The sequence below is a fragment of the Leucoraja erinacea genome, chromosome 6 (assembly GCF_028641065.1).
Source record: "Leucoraja erinacea ecotype New England chromosome 6, Leri_hhj_1, whole genome shotgun sequence".
Lineage (NCBI taxonomy): Eukaryota > Metazoa > Chordata > Chondrichthyes > Rajiformes > Rajidae > Leucoraja > Leucoraja erinaceus.
The window spans coordinates 50,902,974-50,916,351 of record NC_073382.1 but is presented as its reverse complement, the minus strand read 5'-3'; positions in this window follow the sequence as shown (position 1 = coordinate 50,916,351).

Sequence of the window (13,378 nt, the reverse complement as noted above, 5' to 3'; positions counted from 1 at the left end):
TTCATTCTGTTGTGCAGAATATTATAGCTATATAACAGCACATTGGTTGTTAATATTCATATCCTGTTTCTTCCGTCTATACACCGTACTGATGTCAGGGGTTATGGGGAGAAGGCAGGAGACTGGGGTAAGGAGGGAGAGATAGATCAGCCATGATTGAATGGTGGAGTAGACTTGATGAGCTGAATGGTCAAATTCTGCTCTTATTACTTATTTCAATGCTTTCTGTTTGAGCGTGGTAAATAATAATCTCAGCACAATTTAGCTGCATTCACAAAGTCTGATTACATCCAGTATTTTCACAAAAGAACTATCACCAGAGCTCAAGAGAAGTCATTAGCTTTGCTACTTTCTGTATCCTGTGACCATGTACTTTTTTATCTACAAGCAGTGCTAATATCACGATTCAAAACTCTTTAAGACAAGCATTTCCACAAAAATTAAACTCAATACTTTTTAAAAAAGTTTAAATTGTATCTCCAATTTACTGTATTTGTTGGTGGAGTTATTTCCTTTCTCAAAAAAGCTGTTAAATGTCAACAATAGAAAATTGCTTTTAATACATACTTGTAATTTGACGTTAATACTGTTCACAAAACTAGGATTTTTTTTGTGTGTTCTGCGTTACTATATTAACTTTGTCATCTTCTCACAATGTTATTTTGTTCACACTCTAATGGAAATCAGTTGTAGCCACAACGAACTGCAGATTCTGGTTGACAAAAAAAGACACCGTTCTGTAGTAACTTAGTGGGCCAGACAGCATCTCTGGAGACCTTTGATAGGTAAACGTTTGGGGTCTAAACATCATCTATCCATGTTCTTCTGAGATGCCGCCTGACCCGCTGAGTTACTCCAGCACTTTGTATATTTTAATAGAAATTAGTTTTGTTTTCACTTGTCATACATCATCCATAATTGGATGAAATATCTTTATGCAATAGATTTGCACAACACCAACAGAGAGCACTTTATTCCATGAACCAGCATCAGCTCCTTTTTAAAACACATTAATCTCTCTTTTTATCCCTTGCCATCTAATATGACCTTATCTTTTGAATCTAATTAATAAATCTGTTTCCACCATCCTTTTAGATATTGTATTCCACATTGCATCAGTTTCATCAGTAAATAAATGTTTCCTCACATCGGACGGTCTTTAACTGTTTGGACAATCACTGTAAACCTAGTTAGCAATCTTTCAATCAATGAAAACTCTTTTATTTACACCAACAGAAACGTACATTGCTTTCAGAAAACCTCTTCTTAATTACTAATTTATAGAACAACACTTGCTTCTTTAGTCACTCAATATAATGAAATCACTCAGCCTTAATGCAATTAGTTAATTGTTATGACACCTTCACTAAGTTCAAGGCATCCTCCTCAAGGTTTGTCGCAGACTTAAACAAAATTCTCCAGCTGCTATTGTTGCTGCGTTCTATAAAAGATGAGCAGACTTCCTTGTTTTTATACTCTTAAAGCCGTGAATGTCCTAACACAAAAAAATCACAATATGTGCTACCTCCTTCAGAGGTTTGTGTTTGCAATCCCCAGAGCTGCAATGTTATTCTTTGGCAGTCCCTCAAAATCAAAAATGACTTAATTCTACTTGGGTTTTGTGGGTTCTGAGGTGGCTAAAGAGACCGATGTAGAAACCACATATTTCCACAGACTGGGCTGCTGGTGATTGGCAGTATGGGTTAGTGGTTTGTCTGGGATGTGATTCTGCCACTTACATGGTGCCTCTGCACAGCCTCGAGATGTCAAACTTTCCCAAATGCTTTCTCTTTGTGACCCAAAATTTCCAAGAGCCATAAAATGATTCAATCGTGGAGTCGTGTTTAAGAGGAACAGATAGTTCGGCCCGCGGATTCATGAACCATCAAGACTGCCTTCATACTAATTCCATTTGTTCAAATATTCTCCACATTCCCATCAATTTCACCTGGATGCAGCTGAGAGTTAATACTGTGTGGCAGACACAAAGTGCTGGAGCGACTCAATGGGTCAGGCAGCATCTCTGGGGAACATGGAGACTAAAAGTTTAGGGTTGAGAAGATTCTTCAGACTCCGTGAGTTATTTCGGGATGGAGATGGTGATACCGACTTACATAAAATCTGAATTACGTAAGAGTTCTGCATTTGTTGTTCTTGAATCAGTCTAAAAAAGGGTCCAAACCCAAAATGTTACACGTCCGTTTCCTCTCTAGATGCTGCCTGACCTGCTGAGATCCTTCAGTGCCTTGTGTGTTTTGCTCAAGATGCCAACTTCTAGTGTGTGCACAGTAACAAACCTTTGTCCCAACATCTTCAAACAGAATTTTGGTTTTATATACAAACCATGAAAGAATTGCTAGTCAAGACAAAACAAGACAGATAAATGACACACCAGAGAACTAAGGCAGTTCAGTTTGAGTTTAAAACAGAGATTTGCTAAGCTACAAAACAGCTTTCACGTGACAGTGGTGAGTTACTCCAGCACTTCTGTCTTTTTACACGGAGATCTTTTCCCATTACACAGAAAAGGTCAGATCCCTGTGAACACCTGATCTGAACATGATAACAGTTCTATCCGAATGCCCGAAATGCCGGCTGTGATTAGCGGTAGAACTGTAGCCAGCCAGCACCAAATAATAAGCAGGTACACAAAAATGCTGGAGAAACTCCGCGGGTGCAGCAGCATCTATGGAGCGAAGGAAATAGGAAACCCTTCTTCAGAATAATAAGCAGTCTGGTTGCTGTATCTGAAATCCACAGATCCAAAAGGACAGGAACAAAGATGACAGATGCCTTAAAGTCAGAGCTAATCAATTAGATCAGCAACGATACCACTGTATGTCCCTATTTAGATCATTTTAAGTACAAGGAAATAATATTTTCCAGCCATTTCAAACATCTTTTTGAATATTTAACTATTTCAATTAATATTTTGTTCAGCTTGTTGAATCACTATTTTAATGAAAGTGACATTTGATATTTTGTATGTAAAATCACATTGAAATATTAAATGATATTAAAATTGTCGGGGATTGGTAAAAGTGTTATTTTTATGAAACTCAAAGTATATTGTGTGAATAAGTAAATATGTAAAACAAAGTTAGATAAGTGAAGTATCATCAAAGACCCACACCACCCTGGGATGTTCTAATTTCACTCCTACCATGAGGAAGACGATATAGGAGGCCGAAAACCGTGCCCACCAGGTTCAAGAATGGGTTTAGTTTAGAGATACAGCGTGAAGACAAGCCTTTGGGGCCACTGAGTCCACACCGACAACGATCACCCGTGCACTAGTACATTATTTCTTCCCAACAAATATCAGGCTCTTGAATAGAACAAAGCACGAACCTTAACTATGAACTATGAGCAGTCTTTGGTTGCACTAAGGACTGGGGTTTTTTTTTTTTGCATTAGTTATTACTTTATTGATACTTTGTTTATTATATATTATCTATGTGTATTGTATTTACAGGCTGCATGTAAGCATGTCATTGTTCTATTGCTGGTGCATATGACAATTAAACACACTTGATTCTCAAGCAGGAGTTCAGTCACATCTGCAGTAATCGTCTATACCTTGACATACTTTGAATCCGAGTTATTGAGCTAATTTCCCCACTTTCTGACGTTGCAATGCAATAATGTAAGTTAATTAAACAGCTTAATCCAGGAAGTAGTAACAGCCAGATTGTGTAGCAGTTTTCATTTTCGTTAGTGGTCAGCAACACTGGAACAAGGTAACTCCTAGCTAACAATGATCTATTCTACATTTTCCATGATTCTCATCCCCTTTAATATCTATTTTTCACACCTCACGCTTGCTTACCTCTGTCTCCCTCTCCCCTGACTCTCAGTCTGAAGAAGGGTCTCAACCCGAAACATCGCCCACTTCTATCCAGAGACACTGCCTGTCCCGCTGAGTTACTCTGCATTTTGTGTCTATCTTAGGTGTAAACCACCATCTGCAGTTCCTTCCTACACATCAATGTTCATACTGTTGGGTTGTAACATATACATGACCATGAAGGCTGCCTGGTAGCATGATTAAAGATATTTCATTATGTTTAAAGAAGACCTGGATGTGGACAGGATGTTTCCACTGGTGGGAGAGTCTAGAATTAGAGGTCGTAGCCTCAGAATTAAAGGACGGTCTTTTAGGAAGGAGATGAGGAGAAATGTATTTAGTCAGAGAGTGGGGAATCTGTTGAATACTTTGCCACAGACGACTGTGGAGGCCTAGTCAGTGGATATTTTTAGGGCAGAAATAGATAGATTTTTGATTAGTAGAGGTGTCAGAGGTTATGAGGAGAAGGAAGGAGAATGGGGTTAGGAGGGAGGAATAGATCAACCATGATTGAATGGTGGGATAGACTTGATGGGCCGAATGGCTTATTTCTACTATCACATGTCCTTGGAGAGGAGGAAGTGATCTATTCAATAGCACTCTGGACAATCAGAAAATTAACAAAGTTTTCTTTAATCATTGAAATGCAAGTTTACTAGCACAATTTCCAGAAAGAAATAATCCATTGAAAACAAGAAATTATCATCCACAGCCTGTTAATTCCATATTGGATTTAGAGATCGTCAGTGAATGAGGTACATTTAATACTACAACATTGGCATAGGAACCTATCCCCACCCATGTCTGTGCCAAATATGATGCTGTTAAACTAACCTCCTGTCTGCACTTAATCCATTCCCTGCATATCCATGTACCTATCCAAAGCCTCTTAAATGCCACTATCGAATCTGCCTCCACTTTCATCCCAGCCAGTGGTTTCCAGGAGCCCACCATTCCCTGGGATAAAATTTGCCCCACAGGTAGCAATGATTATGTGTACAGTGAATGGTTGCAGCTAAATTGTTCTCATCCATCATCATCTTCTTGCGTACGGTGTGCACGACCTAAAGTTGTAGGACAACTTGCTCTATTTGATCTTTTGTTTGTGCACGTCAGATTGATTGCATTAGTCGAAACAGGGTGGACCACATGAAGGTTGCAATCTCCCACCCCTCATCCATCATAAAAATTGTTTCCTCGAGAAGGAGCAGGTAGCCACAGCGTTTAATCATTCACACATGTCAGATGATCAGTTTTATCCAGAATGAATTATAAGGCTAATTACTTCTGATACTGAATTCCCATTCCAAGACATATCACTGCAATATATGTTGCCTGTCCAGCTGAGTTACTCCAGCATTTTGTGTCTTACTGCAATATATATTCTAATTCCAGAAGTTACTCCAATGTGAACTCCATTTCTTTTTCTCCAGATACCACCTGACCTGCTGAGGCGCAGACCTCTTTCATACAGTTTGGCTTTCTTCCCAACCAATTGTCAAGCACTTTTGATTACAACATGCGCCTTAATTTAGTTCAACAAAGAAACTGACAAGTTACTAAAGAACTAAAGTGCTGGAGTAACTCAGCGGACCAAGTAGCATCTCTGGACAGAAGGAATGGGCGACGTTTTGGGTCGAGACCCTTCTTCAGACTGATGTTGGGAGTGTTTCAAGCATATATTTTTATTTCAGGTTTCAGCATTTCTTGATTATAATATAAACATCGGGCAATATAGTCACATTATTGTAGAATTAGCAGAGAAATTGTTTTCCGTCAAATTTCCATTGACGAGTATAAAGTTAGAATGAGTGAATCGGGGTAAAGCTCAGTGGTAGAGCATTTAACTGCAGAACAAGAGGTCCCTGGCTCATATCCGGGTGCCCCTCTTTTGGCCAGCACAGTGGCACAGCAGTTGAGTTGTTGCCTTACAGCACCAGAAACCCGGGTTCGATCGTGACTACGGGTGCTGTCTGTACGTAGTTAGTACGTTCTACCTGTGACTGTGGGTTTTCTACGGGTGCTCCCAAAGACGTACAAATATGTAGATTAATTAATTGGCTTTGATAAAATTGTAAATTGTCCCAAGTGTGTACAATAGTTGCTAATGTACAGGGTGATCGCTGGTTGCCGCTGTCAGTGGGCCGAAAGGCCTGTTTCCGCGCCGTATCTCTAAATATATTGAGATTTATGTAAAATGCCATCTGGACATCATCAAACTTTTAACTTCACGTTATGGATATTGTCAAAATGAATCCGCAAATCAATAAAACATTACAGCAGTTTAAAACGTCTGTTTGCTCAGTGTTGCTCAATATGATCCTCAATCTCCGAGGATCCTCCAGTGCTCCTACGCAGCGGCGGTGGAAAGCATCTTGTCCGGGAACATTACCACCTGGTTTGGGAATTGCTCTGCCAAGGACAAGAAGGCTCTGCAGAGAGTAGTGCATTCGACCGAACGCACTATGGGAACTTCACTTGCCCCCCTGCAGGAACTATACATCAGGAGGTGCAACTCCAGAGCCAACAATATCATGAGAGACCCCTTCCACCCCTGCAACGGACTGTTCCAGCTGCTACGGTCAGGCAAACGCCTCCGTTGCCATGCGGTGAGAACGGAGAGGTTGAGAAGGAGTTTCTTCCCAGAGGCCATTCGGACTGTAAACGCCTATCTCACCAGGGACTAACTCTACTGAACGTTTTTCCTTCCATTATTTATTATGTAAAAGAATATGTGTGTGTTATGATTGTGTTTATAGTTTGTTTTGTTGTTTGTCTTTTTGCACAAAAGTCCGCGAGCATTGCCACTTTCATTTCACTGCACATCTCGTATGTGTATGTGACAAATAAACTTGACTTGACTATTAAAAGATGAGTTTGAAGCACCAGAGTAGGAATGCAGAGCTCTGCCACCATGCAGCTCATTCTAACTCAGCTGTGCGGAGTTGGCTGCCAACTACAGCAGAAAACAAGCATGCTAAATTTGATAGAGTAGAAACAGGTACTGCAGATGCTGGTTTACAAAACAAGACAAAAAAATGCTGTAGTAACTCAGTGGGTCAGGCAGCATTCCTAAAGAACATTTGAAGGTGATAGTGGCGCAGCAGTAGAGCTGCTGCCTCACAGTGTTAAGAGGCCTGGGTTTGATCCTGACCAGAGGTGCTCTCTGTGAGGAATTTGTATATTTTCCCAGTAAACGTGCGGGTTTTCTCAGAGTGCTCCGGTTTTGTCCCACGTTCCAAAGATGAAGGTTAATTGGCTTTGTCCCAAGTGTTTAGGATGCGAAAGTGGGATAACATAGAACTAGTATATGAGTTTATAGATGTTCGGCTTGGACTCGGTGGATCAAAGGGCTTGTTTCCACGTCGTATCAGTAAACTAAACATGGATAGGTGACATTTTGGGTCGGGATCCTTCTTCAGACTGATTGTGGGGAGAAGAATTTAGTAAATTTGATGTTGCTTTGAGATAATAAGATTATGACAAAGTTACAGTGTTGGAGTAACTCAGCAGGTCAGGCAGCTTTTCTGGAGGACATGGATAGATGACGTCTTGCATCGGGACCTTTCTTCAGACTTGCTGAATGCTGCCTGACCTGCGGAGTTATTCCATCACTTTGCATTATGCTTTGGTCTAAACCAGCATCTGCAGTGCCTTGCTATTAGATTATGATAAAGAGTTCTCATTCAGCAATTTATCTCTATTTTGCAGTTAATGCCTTATTCCTTTTGCATTCTAACTTCCACACTTATTACAGACACAACATGAGCCCATGTCAAGAGGGACCACTGCCGTAAACTTTTTGTTGATGCTGAATAGTGGATTACATATTTCAGCGCTCTTTCTCATTGCCTGGTGATTGCTTCCCAGTTACTTATCTTGAATAAATCAACTTAGTGTTTCCTCATTGCAAACAGAATTTAATTTCCTGTTTTTGTTACCTTCCATTCTCCCGTCCCTCAGGCAAACGTATTGAAAACTCTTGCAATGGGATTGTATTTTTCGTTTTTACTTTTGCAAGTATGAACTGTTGTAAGTATAAGCACAGCTATTTTTTTGTGCCCTCTTCGCCATTGGACATGACTGCGGTAATACCTTCATCACACAAAACACAGCAGTTAGAGTCGGTGACCCAGTACCGCCGTCATCTGGGCAATTACAGATTGACCATAAAATCTAACATTGACAGCCTTACCTCGTGTGAATTAAACAAAATTGGTGTATTTACATCTTGTGTATTTACATATATGTGAAAGTTGGTGCAAGAATCTTGTTTAGTTCACAAATTTACAAATAAAAATACTTCCGACATGGACCCCATATGTTAATCCAACTTCTAAAGGAAGTAAAAAATGTAAACATGAAGTGTTTTCAAGAAGTTCATATTCCCTTTATTATATAAATAAATTACATATACACACTTAAGGAAGAGTATATTTGTCACTAAAGATTTAAAATAAGAAAGTAGTGCCTTTTCCATATATGTCTTTATATCTATAACAAACATTGAGCACAGTAATGTTATGAAGGCACAGTATTCTTAGTTCTGTTGCTTTAAGTGCAATAATGAAAGCAAACAATGTCATGTAATATCACATTTACCCATTAGCCACAGGACATTTTCAAAATTGAATAAAAAAGTGGCTGTGTCAAACCCATATGTCCATTTAAGAACCAAACCATCCACATCTCAATGTTACATTCTCTGTTTCGTACGAGTTAATGTTCACTAAAATGCAACAATATCATACAAAACACCAGAGGAATTCTATCCAATGCGACAACTAAAGATCTGGTAGCAGTTCAAGGTAGTCATCAGGCAGAGTTAGACTTAAGAAGGATGTACTGAAGTCACCAAAATCAAATGGAATATAGGTAGAAGTCGAAGCGCATAGACAGCGTCTATACTTTGAGGGACATGAAGTGAAAGCGGTTGGATCTCCTGTCTGTTTCTTCTGCAGGTCTACAGATGTATCTCAGCAGGTCAGGCAGCATCTCTGGAGAACATGGATAGGTGACGTTTCGGGTCAGGACCCTTCTTCAGTTGGAAGAATAAGGCTTCCGACTCAAAACATCACCTATTCATGTTCTCCGGAGTTGCTGCCTGACCCTCTGAGTTACTCCAGCACATTGTGTCTCTTTCATAAAGCAGCATCAGCAGTTCCTTGTTTCTACTTCTAAAACTGTTGTCAGCCGGCCAATGTACGGGTTTGGGATATGAAATAGCAGGGCACTGTGACAAAAGACATTGAGGAATTGTCCCAAGAACTTGGGTAAGTGGTTGGGAGGAAATTAAGGAGGTCCCTATAGTTGAAAGTGAAGGTTAGTACTGAATAAGGGCAAATGGAGGGGGCAACATTTTCTTGCACATACATTTTTTCTGATAGGAACATTTGCTTGCTCCCAACTAGCTCCCAAAATACAGAAGCTTTGGTATGGATAGGTTTCACATGGCATTTTAACAGTCCACCCACCTGTGTAAATTTTCCTTTAAGTTTTGGATACTAAGCTATCAATAGTTGTTCTAACATTGAGCTGCAGAATAATTTTAGCATAACAGCATGTAAATACCAGCATTCAAGCACTAAGCTAAAATCTGCCAAATGCACAGTCTGCCATGTGCCACATTAAACAGTGGAATGAATCAGATTTGTTAACATTATTGAAACAAGCATTACTTCTGACCAATAATCATTGTTTAACAATAACAATAAATTGTCAATTAATATACTAACATTTTTTTTTTAAGTATCTTGAAGCATGGAAGTATAATAATGCCGAGGAATAATTGCTTTATCATGGAATGTTCAGCCAGCATGTTATTTCTCCTTTGTGTGGCACAAATAAATTAAAACTCTAGTATTCTTCAATTTAGTTTCCTTCTTTTTGCGTAGGATTGTATTTTATACAGTAACAGCTTGAGCTTTCCCTTGTAACTTCCATGGTTAAGTTATTTACAAATCTTGTCAATGATTTTCAACATGCGAACTGCGAGTTGAGGATATTATAGCTAGTTCAAGGGTACTTTATTGTCACGTGCGCCTGGATACAGTGAAATTCTTTGTTTTGTGTAAAAATCTTACTGTATATAAGCAGTATCATACCTAAGTACAAGAGTGCCATGATTGAGGTATAAGAATAGTAGATTACGGGAATGATCTCGGGGATGATTGGGTTAACGTATGATGGGCGTTTGATGACTTTGGATCTGTATGAGGGGAGACCTTATTGAAACATAATGAATAATGAAAGGCCTGGATAGAGTGGATGTGGAGAACATGTTCTCCCATGCTCTCCACATCCAGTAGGAGAGTCTACAGCCAGAGGCCATAGCCTCAGAATAAAAAGGAAACACCTTTAGAAAGGAGAAGAGGAGGAACGTCTTTAGCCGGAGGGTGGTGAATCTGTGAAATTCATTGACTGGAGGCTAAGTCATTAGGTATTGTTAAAGCGGAGATTGGCAGGTTCTTGAATAGTAAGGGTGTCTAAGGTTACGGGGAAGGCAGGAAACTAGGGTTGAGAGGGAAAGATAGATCAGCTATGATTGAATGGCGAAGTAGTATCGATGGGCCGATTGGCCTAATTCTGCTTCTATTTCATAAAGTTATGACCTAATTATGTTGAGGCAGTACACAAAGAGTCGCCATGCTTTCACGCCATCTTGTAGCTTTTAAGTTTAAAGTTTACTGTTATGTCCTCACATGATGTGTTCACATCTAAGTTTCCAGCAGATAGGCATGCCATAGCGATTGGAAAAGAGGTTGATTTATCTCCCTTGTTGATTGGGGACACCAAAGTCAATAGTAACATCCAATCCTTTGTATAAGTTGGGATCAATAAACCAAAAGAAGGGAAAGATGACGCTGGAGCATGGCGAGTCTTTGCATGTTCTTCCCAGAGAAGGATCTACTACCGTCTAGTACAATCGCTCTGCTCTGCTCTGCTAAATCTCTTTGATACGTAAATATAGCACCATTGAACTATATTCTGCACCCTGTATCTTCCCCTTTGCTCTATCCATTGTATTTCAGTTTGAAGTAGTTATATTTATGTTTGGTATATCTGATCTGTGTGGATAGCATCCAAAACAAAGCTTTTCACTGTACCTTGGTACATGTGACAATAATAAACCTAGACCTCAGAATAGACTGGAGATTATGAGTACATTTTCAGGGCAATCCACTCCAAGCGAGAGTTTTTTTTTAATACAAACACAATTGGAGATTTGAACAGAGCGACCAGCTCACTTCAATGGAAAATACTGGCATGCCTTGAATGCAGTCAATTTATGGTAAAGCTGACATTAGCTTAGGCCAGGGGTCTCCAAACCTTGGCCCGTGGGACACATCCGGCCCGTCATGAGATTTTATCTGACCCGCAGCAAGCCTTTAACACGTGGGGGGGGAGGAGCACTAGGACCCAGCAAAGCCATACCACATGCTGTCTGCATCGTGAAGATTGTGGACCTGGTAATGAGCCTGGAACTGGTGATGTGAAGGCTCTGGGTGTGAGTGAGTGTGGGTGGGTATGTGAGTGAGTGTGTGAGTGTGTGTGGGTGTGCGTGCGTGAGTATGGGTGGGTGGGTGTGTGTGAACATGAGTGAGAGTGTGTGGGTGGGTGAGAGTGTGTGGGTGGGTATGTGAGTGAGTGTGTGTGGGTGTGCGTGCGTGAGTATGGGTGGGTGGGTGTGTGTGAACATGAGTGAGAGTGTGTGGGTGGGTGAGAGTGTGTGGGTGGGTATGTGAGTGAGTGTGTGTGGGTGTGCGTGCGCGAGTATGGGTGGGTGGGTGTGTTTGAACATGAGTGAGTGTGTGAGTGGGTGAGAGTGTGTGGGTGGGCGGGTGAGTATGAATGTGTGATTGTGTGGGTGTGTGACATTTCTTTATTTTTTCCTATGACCTGCAAAAATGTGCCAAATATATAATGTTGCCCTCATGCTGAAAAGTTTGGAGGCCTCTGGCTTATAGATGCAAATAATAAAATACCACTTTTACTGTGCTGTTTACTATACATTACAAAGAAAATGAGCAGAAAATAGGTGTTTTTCAGTGACAATATTGTGAACTTGGAGTTACAGTATATAACTTTTAAAACATTGTTGTTTGCTCTTTAAATGTTTGTGAATCCTTCACTGTACTTAATTTAAGTGTATATACACTGTATTGCACCACTTCACAGTCTAATGAGTTCTGTTTCTGTCAGAGTATTGGCTGTTAGGTACAGGAACCAAGACGCGGGAATGAGCAGAGAAAGTGGAGAGTATACAGTGTTATATATAACTGTGAACAGTCAATAGAACAAGGGAACTTTGTGACTAAACAAACAATGCAATCACACATCTGATCTTATTATAAGAAGTGCTTCAATAGAGGAGTAAAGGGCCTGTCCCACCCACTTTCACGACCTTTTTTACTTGTGGACATTTTTCATCAGGCTAGAAAAACGCCCCGACCTACTTGATGCCACGAGTACCTACGACTAGCATCACGGCCTGCTACGACCTACCTACGACCTCCTACGCCCTCATGACGTCCATGCTGTGAGTATGAGTCAAGGGCAAACTCGGCAGAGGTCGTGAATTAGGTCGTGAAAGTGGGACAGGCCCTTAAGGAGATAAAATAGAAAGTGCTCAAAATCTGTAACAAACGCCAGTTCCAAAGCAACATTTCAACCAACAAGATGTACGTAAATAAATCTTTCAGATGAAATAAAATGTGAAACTGTCATCAACATCACCACATTGCAGAACACGTCTAAACTTTGGGCAGCTGTGGGAGGAAGTGAAGGTATAGTATCACCTTGAAGCTTCACTTGAAATAAGTGAAGGATCGACATCACAAACCTCAATTGACCAATGAAAATCAGATTGATACTCTATCAAAAGGACCCAAAATGCTAGAGTAACTCAGCAGGTGAGGCAGCATCTCTGGAGAACATGAATAGGTTATGTTTCAGGTCAAGACCCTTCTTCAGACCCTATTGCATACCCTATGGGATTATTTATTTTCAAATTGTTCTCCTTTTCCAATTACTACATTTAAACAGGTATTTTGAACCAGAATATAGACAGACAAATATAGTTAATATTTCTGATCTAAGCCCCTTTATTTAGGGTATGCTCCATCAGAATATCCATCACCCTGAACCATTATGTAGACACAAAATGCTGGAGTAACTCAGCGGGACAGGCAGCATCTCTGGAGAGAAGGACATTTCGGTTCGAGACCCTTCTTCAGACTGATGTCAGAGGAGGGGGTGGGACAGAGATAGAATGTAGTCGGAGACAGTAAGACTGGTGGGAGAACTGGGAAGGGTGAGGGAATGGAGAAAGAGGGAAAGCAAGGGCTATTTGAGGTTAGAGAAGTCAATGTTCGTACCGCTGGGGCGTAAGCTACCCAAGCAAAATATGAGGCGCTGTTCCTCCAATTTGCGCTGGGCCTCACTCTGACAATGGGGGAGGCCCAGGACAGAAAGGTCAGATTGGGAATAGGAGGGGGAGTTACAATGCTGAGCAACCGGGAGATCAGGTAG